Below are 5,325 nucleotides of genomic sequence, written 5' to 3'. Positions count from 1 at the left end.
GGTCCCCAGGGCCAGGACACGGAGGAGCTGGCCAGTGGCTTGGGCAGATTGTGCAGACAGTCTGGATTGTGGAGGAGCTGGCGGGCGCAGGGCCCGGCTTGGCGCGGGTGGTTGTGGGGGAGGCTAGAACTGCAAACTATTTTTAGGCTCCTGTTCGATTTGAGAGACAAGGATGCTCCAGGCTACAAGCCGTTGTTCACTGGGGAAAGACTGAAGTGGCCCCTACAAGTCACCATAACACCACCAGCAGCTTAAGCCCTTCAGAGCTTCCTCTTTTGCCCCCAGGGACCAGAGTTGGGGGCAGAAAATGGCCTGGAAGCATCACCATCAACCCCATATGCAAACACTATCTGGAGAGATGATTTCCATACTATTTGCAAGCTGCCCTGCTTCCTGAGCAGAAGGAATTGAAAGTCCCCTCTTAGAAAGCTCTCAAGGGAGCAGGGAATTCACCCACTCACCCAAGTCTCCCTTGAACTGCCCGCCTGAGTAGCAAAAAGCACAGATAGGAGTGGTCACCCAGTGGTGGAAGTACCATGTAGGCTCAGGACAGCAGATATGTTCCAGTGGGTGAACTGGTCTCTCCCTCATTCCATCTGTGAATATTTTAGTGAACACCTACTACATGCCCCACACTGTTCTAGATGCAGGAGACTGAGTTGTGAACAAGACAATTTCCCCACTCTGCCTGGCACTGTCCAGGAGAAATGTCATGTTGCGTCTCCCAGGTCATAATAGGATTTCTAGTAAGTCCCATCAAGTAAAAGAGTTTTTGTAAAAAGTAGGTGAAATGATCTGGGTGTGGTGACACACATCTGTAATCTGGCAGAAGCAGAAGAAACCCTTGTGAGTTCACGGTCTATACAGTGAGTTTCAGGCCTACCAGAGTTACATAGTGTAACCCTGTCTCAAAAATAAAAATAAAATAAATATATGGGAAGGGTCTGGAGAGGTGGCTCAGCTTTAAGAGCACATATTGCTCTTTCATAGGACCTGGGTCCTCTCCCACACACAGCAGGCAGCTCACATGAGCTGTAACTCCAGTTCCTGGGGATCCAGTACCCTCTGGCTTCTGGGACATCTATACACACATGTACATGTAAAGTCACAGAGGTGTGTATATTATATGTAAACAAAAGTAATAAATACATTTTAAAATAGATAGCCAGGTATGGGGGCACATGCTTTTCATCCCAGCACTTGGGAGACAGATGCAGGCAGTTTTTTTGAGGCCAGCCTGGTGCACACAGTGAGTTCCAGGCCAGGGCTACATAGTGAGGCATTACTTCAAAAACAAAACAATAACAAAAGAAACCCACAACAACAACAGCAAAAAACAAACAAACAAAAAACTAAAAACTATCATTGCAATGTGTTGTCCACGTAGCTGTTTTTTTCTATATTTAGATTTTTGAGGTCTGTTGTGTCTTTACCCTTGCTGGACATCTTAAATCAGATAAGTCACACTTTAAGGGCACAGTGACCCTGGAAGGGTACCAGTGTAGAGAAAAGCACTCATCTGAATATGGAGAAAGAAAGGCCACACTCGATCCGCGACATCTGTAACTGCAGGAGCAATAGCTCTGTCAAGTAACAAGCCTGCTTCTGTCCACGGTGATGGAGGCCCAACCTTAAGGGTGTGTTCGCTTCTAACCCTCTAAGCCCATTCACTGTGCTTAACCTGGAACAACAGCAGTCTGAGTGCAGAATCCTTGTCACGGTCAAGGCCAGCAGTTCTGGCACAGAGTGCCTCCAGGATGTGGTCCTGTGTCATTCCCTTTGTGGGACTGGCTTGCCGCCACTGGTGACCCTGAAAATACACTTGTTTTTTTTTTCCCCCCAAAGTTTCTTCCTCCCCTAGCTAACCAACACCAACATGAAAGAGCTTCCTGAGGCTGATTTAGCTGTCAATCCCTTTCTACCAGCCCACACCCACAGACCTCCTGTCTGGCACCCTCACTGGGATCACCCACCCTAGCTGGGATGGCTCCATATCCTTCTTCAGCTAGAGAATGACAGACTAAAATTAGGCTTTGGAAGTTCTGAACTCCAGAGGAGGAGTGTGGTGTTTTGGTTGAAGCAGGTTAAGGATCGGATGTGAGATCCTCAGACCTGACCCATCCTTAGCATTGTTCTCGTTACTGCCTCCCCTACCCCAGCTCAGTGTCCTTCAGTGACTCCTTGGTTCCTGAGGGTTAAAGATCTGGGGTTTAGCTCCCGGGGTCGGCACATGATGAAGCTATCCAGTCTCACTTCCTAGCATTCCTTCCTTTCATCTCAGTTAGGTATTCACCAAAGTGTATGCAGCACCTACCGGGAAAGGCACTGACTGGCCCACGGGTTGGGGCTACTGCTGCGGGCAGCTCTGGGAAGGCTTCCTGCCTTTGCGGAGTTCACTGTACTCCAGCCAGGCCCACAAGTCCATACACCCTGACCCCTACCTTGGCAAAAACAGTTCATTCTTCTTCCATTGCCACTCTCTATCTGGAGAAAGAGTGTGTGTGTGTGTGTGGGGGGGGTATACATCCTCTAAAGCATCACTCAAAGCCTTCTCTGAGAAGCCAGGTAGATTGGGTGACTTGTAGGCTCCTACCTCCGACCTAGGGTCATCTCATCAACGGTCACTATCTAGCCCCTGGTTACTCTTCCCTACTAGTCTTTGAGGGGCTCCAGGGTAGGTGCCTTTTCTCCTGGGATACCTTGGGGTCTGCATCTATGTACATTCTTCCAAATACTTCTTGCCTTTTGCTTGTTCTGGGGGCAAGCAAGCTGAGGCATGATGAGACCAGGGCCCTCTGGGGAATCTCAGGTCACCAGGAAACCTCCTTCTGGAAGCATCCTTCTGGCATCCCAAAACAGAACACAGGTGCCAAGGCATGGGAGTTCCAGGAACAATAGATGGAGGATAGAAAGGTAGGATCGGAGATATGATGGTAGATCAGAGTGCATGGGCCTGCAGAGAGATGGAGTAGTTAAAGGGATTTGGAAGACAAACAGGCCTCTATTCCCTGCCAGGAGACCAGGAAGGGGTAGGATGTATAGGCACATCTGTCTATGTGGCCCTTCAGATATATGAAACAGGCTGGGTGCAGGGAGCAGGAAAGTCTCCAGTTGAGCTCCCCAGTAGCTACCCTTTGGTCCCTCGCAGACTTTGCCCTTTCTTTGCTTCTGAGAGAGAATGCGTAAGACAGAAGCAGAAGGATGAGACTCATTTTCATCCACAGCCAACCCTGACACTGTGGCTATCCTGTGGCCATCCTCACAGCAGGTCTGCTTGCCGCAGAGCCTAGCTAAACAGCCCTGTCTACCCACTGCCAGCCTGAAGCCCCGGATGCTGATCACCCATCAGGGCAAACAGACAAGAACCTTGTCCCCAGCTGCCTGCTCCCGGATGGCTCATTTACATGGGATCTACATGGGCTCATTTCACGCCTGGATGCACAAGGCTTCTTGCCTGGCTGAGTCTCTCCTTTGTAGAGACAAAGGAGTGTGCTCAGTCACTAGGGTCCCTTCTACAGACACATCAGGATACCCCGAGCATTCACAAAGGAAGAGGAAGGCTGTTGGGGTACAGAGAAGGCAGGGACCGCCCAGAGGTCAGCCATGGCCCAGGAGCCATCAGGATTAAAACCGTTTTCCTCACTAGTTGCTCTGCTCACTGGGGGGCTGAAGCCCATTCCTTCCCTTATCTGACATCTTCCAGGAAAGACTGCGAAGTGCTATTGCTGTTGTTGCTGCTGCCACCGCTGCTGCTGCTGCTACTACTGTAAGCCAGAGAACAGCTGCTACCGTAAGCCAGAGAACTAATAGACTCGGGCTAGAGCCTCGGAGGAGGCTCAGAAGGGCAGAAACCGTCCCAAACCACAGCAGGCGCCAGCAGCTGAGGACTCTGCTCCAGCCACAGATCTGGATTCCTGGGAGACCTGGAAACCCGCAATCCCACCCACTTGCACCACTTTGGCCACCCTGGGAAGACAGAGTTGGGGGAGAAAAAAAAGTGGGACAATCATCAGCCCTGGGCTGGCCCAAGTGGACAGAAAATGCTGGGGGTTAGGGCCAACCCAATCTTTCATAGCTCTCTAGAAGCTAGGTTGACTCACAGAAACTGCCCCAGATTGGCTAACCACCCCTCTCCAGCAGTTACTACTTCAGTAGGAAAGCTCCTAAGAAGCTCCAAAGACCTTGGTCCCTGCCCCAGATGGACAAAGACACAAAAACAAAATGGGGCAGACAGGGCTGGAGAGATGACTCAGTGGTCAAAAGCAATGACTGATCTTCAAGGACCCAGGTTCAATTCCCAGCACTCATATGGCGACTTATTACTACCCACTATCCAATGTAACTCCACTTCCAAGGGATCCAACACCTCTTCTGGTCTCTGCAAGCACCAGGCATGCATATGATGCACAAACATGTATGCAGTAAAGCATCCATACACATAAATCTTGGGAGTGGGGGGGTGTTGTTGTTTTTCTTTCTTTTTTTTTTTTTTTTCCTCCCGAGACAGTTTTTCTGTGTAGCTTTGGAGCCTGTCCTGGAACTCACTCTACAGACAAGTCTGGCCTCGAACTCAGAGATCCTCCTGCCTCTGCCTCCCCAATGCTAGGATTAAAGGCATGTGTCACCACCACCCAGCTAAAATAATTTTTTTCATGGGGTAGAGAAAACCAACCATAGGGAAGGTCATAAGGGGGAATATCTGGGCTCCTTTCTGAGCTGTCAGGTATAATCCCCACATCTGTCCCGTAGCCACTGTCCTTAGTCCTGAATGACCTCCATCCACTGAGCAGCCTCATTTCCTCCCCTTTCTCACCTGCCTCTGCTCCGATCCTTTCTCTAACAGGGGATGCTCGAGATAGAGCAGAATGGCATGCAGCCCCCTCTCTTTTCCAAGCTGCCTGACCAAGAGCAAACAACCATTCTTTGGTCCTATCCTGGCTCCACCAGCCTCTTGCACACAGCCTTCTAGCATATCCTAAAGGTCCTCACTGGTCAGTTTCCCCTCTCAGATGGGAGGCCTGGTAGCTGCCTCTAGAGCCATCCTGGCCAGGTCTCCCAGGGGAAGCAGAGACTTGGAAGGTTAAGCGGTTCAAGCTATGGGAGGAAAGGGCTGCAGGCTTGACGTTTGCTGAGCGGCTGCAAGTTCACATCCCCTATTTCTGCCCCTCATTGGCTGAGGTCCTCTGAGTCTGCCTGCCAGCAGAATCACTTGGGAAAACTGAGACAGTGATGCTCGCAGACAAGAGGCACCGAGTGACCAACAGGAGGCTCACCCCACTCAGCGCCACCGGCATGGAAGACAGGGAGCAGGCAGAGGTAAATAAA

This window comes from Microtus ochrogaster, unplaced genomic scaffold (assembly GCF_000317375.1).
Source record: "Microtus ochrogaster isolate Prairie Vole_2 unplaced genomic scaffold, MicOch1.0 UNK49, whole genome shotgun sequence".
NCBI classification, from domain to species: Eukaryota; Metazoa; Chordata; class Mammalia; order Rodentia; family Cricetidae; genus Microtus; species Microtus ochrogaster.
This window is presented reverse-complemented; position numbering follows the sequence as displayed.